This window comes from Lepidochelys kempii, chromosome 15 (genome assembly GCF_965140265.1).
Source record: "Lepidochelys kempii isolate rLepKem1 chromosome 15, rLepKem1.hap2, whole genome shotgun sequence".
Lineage (NCBI taxonomy): Eukaryota > Metazoa > Chordata > Testudines > Cheloniidae > Lepidochelys > Lepidochelys kempii.
Genome location: NC_133270.1, coordinates 12,118,795 through 12,131,704, shown reverse-complemented (window position 1 = coordinate 12,131,704; position 12,910 = coordinate 12,118,795). Strand labels below are relative to the sequence as shown.

Genomic DNA, 12,910 nt, shown 5'->3' with positions numbered 1-12,910 from the left:
TACAATTAACTTAGGCTTGAATAAAGACTGGGAGTGGATGTGTCATTACACAAATCATCAATCTCAATAAGGGCAGAATCATCAATCTCAATACCATAGAGCATATGGAACTTGGAGAAAATGACAGAGAGGAATGGAAGAGAGTGGTTTCCTCCCTGTGTGGCAATATTGGCGCAGGAAGGATGTAATGTAATGTAAATTTGAATGAGCCCCACTGGAGGGAAGAGTAGGAGCTATCTGTGCCAGCTCTATGCCTGTTGAGGACTCCATCACACTGGTGGAAGCCTTGAGTGGTTTCTTCTCCCTTTATGCCACATGACTTGCACAGAGATAGTGGAACAGCAGAGCAAATCTGCCTAGAAGTATTCATTGTGGCCCTTGACCTTTCTGAAATGTGTTCAGACTCAAGCTGAGAAGGTGGGATATCATTATCCAGATATGTGCATACTCACTTTTTTGACTTTGACATTTACTAGAAAGAAACTCCATCTATGGCGCATACAGGATTTCCATAAGGAGAATTTATTAGGATAAGGCCTCCATTCTGAAAGATACTGAGCACCTGTAACTGCCTCTGAAATAAGTGGAGTTACATGTGCTCAGAACCTCTTAGGATCAGGCCTTAAGCCAGGAAGTAAAATCTTGGTCTCTTTCAGGGCTGGCCTTATATACTGTAAACTGGTGCATTAAGTAAAAATGCAATTTGGCTCTGATCACTCCAAAATATTTTACATTGGCAGCAGGAGGTATCTCATTATCCGGTTTAAGGTCTCTCAAGATTTTTTTTTTTTTAAATAAAGAGGTACAAAGCCTTAGGAATGAATCTTATCTCCATCTCATTTTCTGAGTTCTCCTTTTAATCCATCTTGTCCTGAAACTGCTTTGTACTCTTCCAATTGTTTTCTGATGACCTCTACTTTCCTGGAGCGTTGCAAGCTTGGTAGTTCCAATACTAGAGTTGAGCAAATAATCCACAGCAGATAATTGTATCTGATATGAACGTCATAACTAAGCAGCACTGAACTACTCATAGCCTTTTTTAAAAGAAATATATTTTAAAAAATACTATATCAGTAGTATCAATGATGATTGAAAGAACAGAAGCATATACAAAGGAAACAATATGATTCAAATGCTCTTAATATAACTGTCAAGTATAAGTCATCTAAACTTCTCAGATAAAGAGCATCATTAAAAAAGAACTAAGATAAAATCCACACTGCACTAGCATATAATTTTTCATTGGTAAATAAGAACAGTACTGCCACATATTGACAACATTCCAGCTGGCCTCTCTCTCACTCTCTCTCTCTCTCTTTGTTTTTAAACAAAAATGTCTGAAAACAGTTTACAGTTTTCTTGAATCTATTTTTTTTATTACAAATCTCTTTATTTTCCAGATGACTTTTGTGAATAATTCTTGGTTGGGTAGCTTGATTATGAATAGTTTATTCAAAGATATTTGATATTCAGAATTTGAGCTGTATTGATTAGCTTTGACTGGACATAGATCAGGGGTGGGCAAACTTTTTGGCCTGAGGGCCACATCAAGTTTCCAAAATTGTATGGTGCAAGCTTTTTGAGAATGTGGTGGTGAGGCAATTCTGGAAACATTTGAGCTCCTTAGATCTCTTTGAACTTTCAATCATACTTTTAGCCTGAGTATGGTATGGAGACTTCACTGGGTTTGTTGGTTGAAGATCAAGGTCGAAAATAAGGTTTCCGTGGTGATTCCTGTATATGTTAGTGGCCTTTGATACTAATGATCAAAAGGTTTGACTTAACTATGGAGGGGTTTATACTTGAGCAGTTCTTGTTCTTGCTTTCAGAGAGATCTTAGAGGGTGACACAGGGTAATTGCTCATCCATCTTGCATGTGCTTTCTTGGGTAATTTTGTACAGTTCTAGTCAGTCAATCCTTCCTGTCCAGCAAGTGTGGCAGACTGCTGGGGGGATGCTGAGGTGATTTAGGCTGTAGTACTAGTATGCTTCCCTTTTGAATTGAAACCAGGTGAGTTCCATGTCTTTATTTTCTCAGTATCAGGTTGAGAGTCTGTCGGCTGAGGCTCTTTCCAAAGAGGATAGAGGAAATAATTCCTGGTGGGGGAATTATTCATAGAGTTTGTTAGAGAAGACCATGATTACCCAATGGCTGAGGGGTTCTCCCACCCTTTGTCAATGAGGAAGGTGCACAATTTAAAGAGTCTGGAGTTCCAGCTGACTGTGGTGGCCAACTTGCTTTTTTAAATGTGTTTTTGTTGCAACAGATGTTACTTTTTCTTTCTGATACAATTCTTGTAAAAGTGATCCTGTCCCCTTTTATGTTCCCCAGGCAAGGTTACTGTAATGCATTTTACATGGGCCTTTGGTATCTTTGAAGAGTCTTCAGAAGGTTCAACTTGTGGAGGGGCGTGGCTGCTTTCTTTCTTCAGTGTTAGCCCAATGAGCTAAAGATTGCCTAGATTCCCCATTTTACAGTTCAGCATGGATCTTTAAAGCCCTATATGGTTTGATTCCTAAATACTTGAAACAAAGCTATTTTCTCCTGTGCTTCCTGTGCACAGCTGAACTGATGAGCTGTTGATAATTGTGCCTACATTTGAATGTCTGATAACAGGAGGCAGTTTATTTTCAGTGGATGACCTTTGCCTTTGGAATTCACTTTCCCCTCATGGTATGGCAAAGCTCAAGTCTGTTGAACTTCAGATCAACATGGACAGTCCACTCTTTACTCAGACTTCTGTCTGAGGAAACAGATGATGGAGCATGTTATTTGGATAGATTGATTTTAAAATGTCTTTACTTGGCATGGATTGGCTAAATGTGTATTTTTAAAAGAATTTCTATGCAAGTACCTAGGGCAAGTCAAAAAGTCAAAAATGCATGCTGGACCCAATTCTTGGGACCAGCTAAGCTGTGCTAAGTGCAAGATCCAAGAGGGGCAATGGTGGGCTTACATCACCTTTGTGGATCTTGGATTCTGAAGCCATCTGAGGGTTGGTTCGGCCCCCAGTTTGACTCAAAGTAATCTTGATCTATGATTAGCAAGTTTTTAAGCATATAAACACTTAGTAAAGCAAATTTTAAGTTTGCTTTTGGTGAACACTTGCAGCAAGAAAGCAGTCCAGGAAGAGAAATAATACTATAATCAACCAATAGCTCAAATCTAAAGAAGACTAGTCTTAGAATTTTAAACATCATATTAAAAGTCATTGAATAACAAATTAAAATAAACTGATCTGTTGTGGACACTTGAAAAAGCAACAAAATGTACCCAAGAAACTATTAATGACTGTGAGAATGTACTATTGCCTGGGTATTAAGAAAGGGAACAAAACATAATAGGCACTTACCAGCAGGAAGAGAGAAAGCTACAGTTACAAAATGGTTACTATAGCACTGCAGCTGCTTGGCTCAGCCAAATTTAAAGGGCCAGCCACAGAAAGAATGCTGGGAAAAAATTCCAATAAGAGAGCAGCCATGGCCAATGAAGATTTCATGTAGGACTAGGAAGTCACCAAAGTGATATGGACTGCTTTAGTTTTGTAGCTGTTGCATAACACTTATAAATTATTCACTCAGCTCTATTAACCACTCAGCACGTAGTTGAATTAGAGGGCGGCTAGTAGTGTTATCTGCATTATTTGATTTACAGACTTATAAAGTCTGGTGTCTTTATTTATATAGAGCAGTTCTTAATTCTATTTTTATAGAGTTCTGGTTTCATAAGCCTTCTTCTATCATAGCACAACCACAGTGGAAGTTAGCCACTGAACTTATTTTCTTTTCTTTTTGTTTTTAAAACACCAAGACAGAAATATCACTTTATTCCATGTATAAATGTATTGTGGGTGTTAAAAATCATTTTATTAATATAGTCTGACCATTTTGATTTTATGCCTTAATCAAGTGTCAAAGGGAAGGAAAGGTGGTGGTTTGGGTTTTTTATTTGTTGTTTATTTTAACAACATAACACAAATAATACTTCTGTGTGCTACAGGTCCTCTCAGCTAAACCCTGAGTATTCACAGATAAACACCCATTCTGAAGAATAAGGCTCTATCTGTGCTATAAAGGACAGCTTTATTTTTGTAACCAGATTGTCACACTCTCATCTGACCTGGTTACAACAAACATAGCTGAGTTAGTTTTTCACAACACAACTATGTCAAGTGCATTTGTGTATCAACACCTATAATGCTGCCTGTTTCTGTCAGTGCATTTTTGGAAAATGCAAGCAGTTATTTCACATTGCCTCAACAGAGAACTGAAGTCCTAGAGGACATGCACACAGACCAGCACCAGTAACACGTGAGGAATGAACTCTTGAAGGTTGCTCAGAGAACTAGGGGAAAGGACTGGCTAACTGGTCTATTCAGGGCTGGTTAATGAGTCCCACCTACATAATAAAATAACATTGTTAGGATTGGGTTACAGGAAAAAAGTTATGTGCCAGCCTAAGCAACTAACAAGACCATGATTAGCTGAAATGGGTAGTTACTGTGCATTAACTGTGTGTGTGACTATAAATCATGTTGAGAAGCAATTATATCACTAACTAGTTACAATGTTGATTAAACATTATAGTGTAGATGAGACTGAATTCAGCTAGTGCTGAGCCACATGCCTTGCACTGTTCTATGGACCTACTGCAATCCCCCCACCATACTAGCTAGTTCAGGGTACCTGTCTCATGGACATGGCCAGGTCTGTTTAGTGATTTAAGAAATAGCTATGAATTTTCTGATTACAGGTATTTTTATTTGATCATCATAACATAATCATGGTCAGCAAACCTCCATCATGGTTAATGCCTGCAGTGACAAACTGAGATGGTCCCGATATGTGGGGGCAAATTTTCAGCCAACCTGATACTGTCCCCAATGTTGTATGCCTATTTTTGAAACATGTAAAAACATGTAAATGTTAGTTCATCCACCATTTCAGCCATGCAGAGAAAACAAACATGCCTCTATTTTTGTGGGCACAGTCAGTTGCATGTTCAAAAATACATGTTTAGAATTTGAGACCATTTCTGAACATTTGTCCTTCAGTGTTTCTCTGTTGGCTAATATGATCCTTAACAATTTGGCTGGCTCTAGTCACAGCAAGACCATCTCTAGAAATGGCTTCTCTCTCTTCTTCCTCAGTCTTTGCTATTTGCATGTGAGCCAGGAGTCAAGGGGAAAATAATCCATGGGATGGAATGGGTTTGAGGTCCTGGAGAAATAGGGGCAGGATTGAGCAGTAATGTTTGTAGGACTGGACTGTATACTGTTAAATATATTTTGAGAGTTTTAATAATATGAATAATCTATGTCCACTTGGGATATGGGACTGCAGAGAGATTTGAGTATCTGATGAGCCACTGAAAATAATTATGTGATTGATCTTTACGACTTGAAGTGATGTCTTGGAAGACTATTCCTTTCTGAAATCATGCCATTAATTCTGTAGGCTGTGATTTAAAAAATTATTCTCTGGTGGGAAATGTTTAAAGTCTAAAGAAAATGGAAAATGATGGCCCAGATTAATAGACAGCACTTTCCCACCCTACTTCACCAACGCTCTTCAGCCTTAAATAAAAATGACAATTGAGAAAGCTGAGTTCTTTCACTGTATTTTTTTTTATTTCAGGGGCTAAATTCTGCTTTCAATTACATTAGTGTAAATTTGGAGTAACTCAAATAACTAATTGGGGATATTCCAGATGTACACCAGAGTAAACGAGAGCAGAATCTGGTCCTCTCATATCATAGGCTATGTAACTCTACCCTAGACTGAGTTTCCAGAGACCAGTTGGAATGAGAAGGAATTTCAGACTCTTTGCTCATTGAGTCCAGGTTTCCCCACTGGAGTCATCTTAACTTTATGACAGCTGAAATTTGGACTTCTTAGTCACTGTTCTTTGACTCTGGAAAGATTATTTGATAACGTGAATTTTGAGTATGGATTATAAAGTATAGGCCAAATTTTGCTCTTGGGTATCCTGAAGTAAATGCAGAGTAACTCTGTTAAGGGCAATGGATTTACTCTGGATTTTCACTGGTGTTACGGACAGCAACATTTGGTCCTATATTATTCAATATAGGACAACTCATCCCACGAGTTAGGATCTTCCTTGTTCCTGAATGTGGTGTTAGTACTGATTTGAATCTGAAGTTATCTGGTCTAAAGAGAGTTACTGAATATGCCATACTATCAGGAAATATACAGTTTAAAATAAACTTATCTCTGACTTTATTCTTACAAAAATGTGTTAATTACCATTTTATCATGCTGTTACTGGTGCAAGTGGGTAGTGTCAACCTTTACAGTGTTTATGGAAGGCCAATTATTTAGCAATAACACAGCATATTTCACAGCAACTACAATGCAATTTCTGATTTCTGATAGGTTACATAGTAGAGTTGATGATGTTGTATAGAGTGATGGAATTTGCCATTGTGTCAGTGACCTTGTTGAAATCTGCCACTACATTGTTCAGCATTATTGTTCCTAGAGGGTTTAGGAGAAATTGATTAGCAAACATAGTGGATATGTGCACATTCCTACTGAGTCTGCTCCTGCTCCCATTAAAATCTGTGACAAAACTTTAATTCTTCTGAGAACAGGTTCACGTCTTTAAGCTGAGACAATGGGCCAAATTGTGCTCTCACTGACCCTGTTGTCAATCTGGAGAAGCCCTTTAGAAGTCAGTGGTGTTACTGCTATGTACACCAAAGTAACAGAGTATAATTTGGACCAAGGATTCTAATCAGATTAAAACGAAGTGATAAGATTCCTCCATACTGCTTCATTGTTGCACTTCAGTCTGTACGTGGTGAGATCATTATCTGCTGAAGGTAGAGGGGAATTCATTCTCTGGGCCATATCCTCAGCTGGTGTAAATTCATGTAGCTCCACTGAAGTTTAGAGAGCTGTGCTGAATTACACCAGTTGAGGATCTGATCCCTTGTATTTGTCTCTTGAGTTTTCCCACACACCTAACATGATTATCACTCTAACCTTCACCTCAACACACACTCCGTAAGATGGAGGGCCAGGTTCCATCTTCTGTTTCTGTCTATAAATTGTTGATCAATTTTATCTTCTTACTGTTAACAGCAAAAAACCATTCACATGTAAACTGACCCGAAACAAGGTACACACTTCCATTTCAGACTTTCAGAGCCACCTGAAAGTAATTTTTAAACACTTCTGTCATGTCTAAATTCAAACCCAAGTCCTATAGATGAAATGCCAACTGTACTGGAAGCTTATTTTCTCTGATTCTGTATTAATTACTTCAGAAGAGTCTCAGTTCAGTTCATCACTGATCACTGAAGCAAGAATGTATTCCACAAACTGGGGTGCTCTGAAGCATTCTTTAGGTAATATGTAAGAGTTGATTCATCTTTTTAAGGTCCACCTCTCAGATATGAGAGAGGTCTTCCCAGCTTCCACAGAAGTTCTTTGGTTTCCCCTCCATACATGCACATACACAAAGAATAGGGACTCTTCTGCGAAAAAACAAGATCCAATGCATTGGTACTGGGGGATGTCAAAGGCTTTAATTTTAAATGTGCTGCACACCCAAAAGCTCCTCTACTTGATTGTACACATCCCCTGCTCTCTTGTAGAAAGCAACCCCATCCTTCCTTGTATTTGGGCCCATCCTGTGATAGTGTCCTCCATCCAAGGGCAGAGATCAATCCCTTTTGGGTGACAGTTTCCCAACCAAATCAGTCAGTAGTGAGCCATGTTAATGGCATGAAGCATTGTCTCCTGCAGAAAGCTGAAAGTATCCCTTCTATTACCAGATATATGCACTACTAAAGAAAAGTCAATACACCTACACAAACAGAAGATTTTATCTATCACTTGGATATAAAATACTTAAATTCATAAGGTTAAAAAAACTTCCTTAAACAACAAAATACAAACTAGTTTTTACTTCTTGTTAACACATATAAGTATTCACATTGGCAGGGGTTTCTAACTGACCTACTGCTATAACCTTTACAGTGAAATTGATTTTTGTCTGTCACCCTAAGGGTGTGACCCACAATGGCGCGAATTATGGAGTCAATGTTAAGAACAGATTGTGGTGACAGGAGTGTCAGTGACAGCATATTAATGAATACTGAGTGAAAAGCATTGAATTTTTCACAAATCTTGCAGAGGCAAAACGTAATAAAGATAGGTCAGTAGCCCTTAGAATTAGTACTGCGAAAGCACATATTAAACAGTTTGTACAAAGCAATGGCCACAAACAGAAGAATTCTATTACCAGAAACAAAACTGGCATGTATTTCCCTGCAGGTATTCAGAGCTGTAGTTTCCTGGGCTATCTTTCCATGTTTGAATAACTTATTAAAATGTAGATACACACGTATCTAAAAACTCATGGTTCAGAACTGCAGATGGGAACCGTGCACAAGTACAGATTAATATAATAAAACCTCTCCACGCCTTCACATGCATGAACACACAATGAGATAATGCGCCCCAGCTCCACAGAGCTGCTCCTCACAGCCAGGCATGCTTAGGATTTAGCAAGATGTGCCATTTATAGGGAGAAGCTATCCTAAGAATCCAACAGCTAGGTGCCTTTTCTAATTAATGTTATGCTATCTGCATCCCTCTAGGATGAAGTGGTCTTGTGCAGGGGAATGTGAGGGGATGGAGGGAGGAAGGATGGCTTCCAGCAGGGACAATCTGGCTAATTACCTTTCTGAAATATTAGCTGAGCACAATGGACCTTAGTATGGATCAGGTATTGGATATTTGTGGATTAGAATCCAGAATAGTAAAGGAGATGATGACTTTATTCTGTGAAAAAGAGAGCAGGCTGAACCAGCAGCTGACACAAGGCCAGTATCCCTTGGGAAGGTCATTTTCACTGTGTCAGCAGCCTTCCCCCCCCCACTTACTAATTTTTTCTCTACACAGTAAAACATTTCTCCCTCACAGTGACATTCAGCTGTGCCTTCAGACAGCAAAACCTTCCTCTATTGTTTCAAAATCACAGCTTTCCCTCCTCCCTTCTACAAATTCCTTCCTATTCAGAAAACAGAGGAGAGAGTTATGCTAATCCTTAATCTGATTTAAGAGAGCCAGAGAGAAATGCCGAGCATTTCACTTACCTCCTCACGGCCAGGCAAGCACCTACCTCCACCTCTTCAATTCATCAGTGTCAACGTTCCCATCCACGAGAAGAGCTTCCCTGTCTCTCCTGTGGCCCTTTTTCACATCAGTGTCTAGGATTCACAGGGAGAAGCTGGACAGCAGCTGCAGAGGCATTAGACCAAAAGCCCATGTGAGGCAGAAAATTTGCTTTTTTCCATTTTCTTCCTTTTAAAAAAATAAAAACGAAGCACTTGTCTGTGTCCTGTGGTCCCCTGGTGTGAGACAGGGAGGTGTTTAATGATCACACAGAGAAGACAGCGCAGGGGGAGCTTTTGGTTGGCTGTAGTGGGAGGAGTCAGGTAGAGAGCTTGTTTCCAAGTCAACAGAAGGTGGGGGTACAGCTATCGTTACACTGAAAGGAGGACCACACTGTAGAGCACAGCTGTCTGAGTCTGAGGTGCTGGCTAACTTGCAGAGGCATTGTACTTCGGGATTGGCTAGTTTGGAAACAGAGCCTGGATTGTCACACGCGTTCTCCAATGAAATAGCAGGGAATGTGCTGCTGCTTAGGGAGGGGAAAGGCAGTGCTGGAACCGTGCTCACTGCAGTGCTTCGCTTTCTCTTGCTCTTTCCCTGTCAGCTAGGTGGGTCTCCTTGTATAAGGAGCTATGTTGCTAAATAGTTTTCTTGCCTTCGCTGCTATATTACACACACATTATATAACACACATGCACATATACACACTGTACTGCATACTCTACCTATACACACACACACACATTCATTTTACTCTTCCATTTTTCCTGCAGTTGTACAGATTTCCCTCATGTCTGTCCCAGTCTAGATGAGTGTTGATTATTTTTTAAAAATAATTGCACTGTTTATTTCTTTCTAAGGCAGTGATGCTGTTGTACTAGCCACCATCTACATACATTTTAGAACAACAGTTCTCTTGAGGGAGAACATAAGTGTATGAGGGCATAGATTTATTTTTGTGTTTCTGTTGCAGTTTTTCCTTCTCGCTCACTCTCTACTTAGCACATATTTTCTTCTCTTTGTTTTTCCTTTTTCCTTTGACATTTTCTCATTCTTTGTCCCTTTCACAGCTATAGATTTGGGTGACCATTGCACTATTTTGCACAGTGTCCAATATCAACATCTTACAAGCTTCAATTTACCTGTGAAATAAAGCATTCCATTACTGTGTTAATGCCTTCATTAGCTTACTTATTATTTTCCTTGTTTGTTGATGAGATTTTCCTTTTAATTCTTTCAAGCTAATCAGAAACTTCTCAAACTGTATATGAGTAGCCTCTAAAAATGTGTGATCCTCCTGTCCTGATTGACTAAGGCCATTTCTTAGCCATATTTCATCACGTGGGCATCTCCACTGGAGGTAGCAATGGTGGAAGCTGCAGTGGAGATTGGCCTTGAGTGTTTTTGGGTTTTTTTTACCAACAAGTAGGGCTAGACTACAAGGTGGTAAAAGCACCCCTGAGTCCTGTCTACATTACCAATCCTCCAATTTGTCTACAGAGGGACCTAGACAAATTGGAGGATTGGGCCAAAAGAAATCTGATGAGGTTCAATAAGGATAAGTGCAGGGTCCTGCACTTAGGACGGAAGAACCCAATGCACAGCTACAGACTAGGGACCAAATGGCTAGGCAGCAGTTCTGCGGAAAAGGACCTAGGGGTGACAGTGGACGAGAAGCTGGATATGAGTCAGCAGTGTGCCCTTGTTGCCAAGAAGGCCAATGGCATTTTGGGATGTATAAGTAGGGGCATAGCGAGCAGATCGAGGGACGTGATCGTCCCCCTCTATTCGACATTGGTGAGGCCTCATCTGGAGTACTGTGTCCAGTTTTGGGCCCCACACTACAAGAAGGATGTGGATAAATTGGAGAGAGTCCAGCGAAGGGCAACAAGAATGATTAGGGGTCTGGAACACATGAGTTATGAGGAGAGGCTGAGGGAACTGGGATTGTTTAGTCTGCGGAAGAGAAGAATGAGGGGGGATTTGATAGCTGCTTTCAACTATCTGAGAGGTAGTTCCAGAGAGGATGGTTCTAGACTATTCTCAGTGGTGGAAGAGGACAGGACAAGGAGTAATGGTCTCAAGTTGCAGTGGGGGAAGTTTAGGTTGGATATTAGGAAAAACTTTTTCACTAGGAGGGTGGTGAATCACTGGAATGCGTTGCCTAGGGAGGTGGTGGAATCTCCTTCCTTAGAAGTTTTTAAGGTCAGGCTTGACAAAGCCCTGGCTGGGATGATTTAATTGGGTATGGGTCCTGCTTTTGAGCAGGGGGTTGGACTAGATGACCTCCTGAGGTCCCTTCCAACCCTGATATTCTATGATTCTACCACTTCCACTGTTGTTATTGCTGGTTGAGCTGCAGCACTGATTGAGTTTTCAAGTACAGATACAGCCTAAAAGCGTGCTCTCACATCCAACACATAAATAAAAGCCCAGCATTGAATCTCAGAGTAAAAGGAAGATTTCCCCCCAAGCTTTAGGCATTTTCTTCTTAGGCACTGTCTACATTAGAAAAGGTTTGCCAGTACAGCTATACCAGCAAACTCTTTTCGTGTAGCTGCAACTTATACTAGCAAAAACGTGCTTTTGCCAATAGAGCTTATACCAATTCACCACACAGAATAAGTTCTATTGTCAAAATCACCTTTTCCCCTGTATAATTGCATTTACATTACAGCTTTTACTGGCACAAAAATGTAAAATATATTCAAGCCCCAACCAACATTATTATACCAGCAAAAGTTTTAAGTGTAGACCCACTAAATGTTCTGGGAGACTGTTGCTAGAAATTCTAAATATGCAAATACATTCCAAGGTGCATATGCATTAAGAGACAATGACCAGTTTTGAAATCCTACTAGAAATAATGTTTTGCTTTTAATTTTCAGTGTGCCTTTTCCTTCCCATTGCACATGAGACCATCTCAACTACACTGCTAAAGGAATGCAGTCACAGAATAGTTTCCATATATGTGAAAGGACAGTATGTGGATAAAAGAATCATAACAAGTTTTGCAGGTTAATCTGCTGTTCCATAAAGAACAAGTACTGTAGTTACAAAAGAAGCTGACATTACATTCTACTGTACCTTCAGAATAGTACTTTACATTTGAAAAACAGCACCAATACATGGATAATGAATTTTAGAAGTGAAGCTGTTCTGAGAATGAGGCAAATCAGTGGTGTGGCAACTCTCTTTGGTGACACAATTTTTAGTTTTGTTGTGGCAGTTCAACACTATGGAGACAATTCAAATCTTCTTGATCAACGGCACAGACAAAACCCATGTTTCCATACAAACTCATACAGGCAAAAAGGGTTTCAGTATCCCTATACTGAACACAAGCATATCTTTCCCTCCATTTCATCTCCACATCCTCCTGCAGACAAGAAGTCTCCACATCTTACTGCAAACAGCAAGTCTTCAGTATGGCATTTCTTTTTTGAATTGATTGTAACATTGGCACTCCAACTCCCACAATAATTGTAAGGAAAATATATGGCAGACGAGCCTGTGAGGCTGGCAAATGACTCTTATAGGAGATTAAATGCCAAAGTAAATCTGGGGTGTTTGATAACCAGAAAAGCCATTTATTGTTAATAGATTTCAATGCTGTAACTGTTGTTCTGATTATATGCCCAAATAACCCCATCCCCACAAAATCCACAGCACATGTTGAAAAAGAATATGTATAGCTTTCATGTCTTGAGATTGTTGGACAATTCTATGGTGCTGTCATCTTCTTAGGAATTCCATAAATGTC

The 12,910-nt window shown here is 39.7% G+C and overlaps 2 protein-coding genes across 3 annotated transcripts in view; one reads left to right on the top strand and one right to left on the bottom strand.

Moving 5' to 3' along the window:
• GNAZ (G protein subunit alpha z) overlaps positions 1-9,538 on the bottom strand; it is a 144,111-nt gene extending 134,573 nt beyond the window's left edge. The window contains exon 1 of one of the 2 annotated variants that reach the window (XM_073312842.1): positions 9,129-9,538. The gene's annotated coding sequence lies outside the window, so the exon portion shown is untranslated. The remainder of the gene's footprint in view (positions 1-9,128) is intronic. The other variant, XM_073312843.1, reaches the window with a different exon arrangement.
• Positions 1-12,910, top strand: part of RSPH14 (radial spoke head 14 homolog) — a 209,257-nt gene that overhangs the window by 166,200 nt on the left and 30,147 nt on the right. The window lies entirely within an intron of this gene.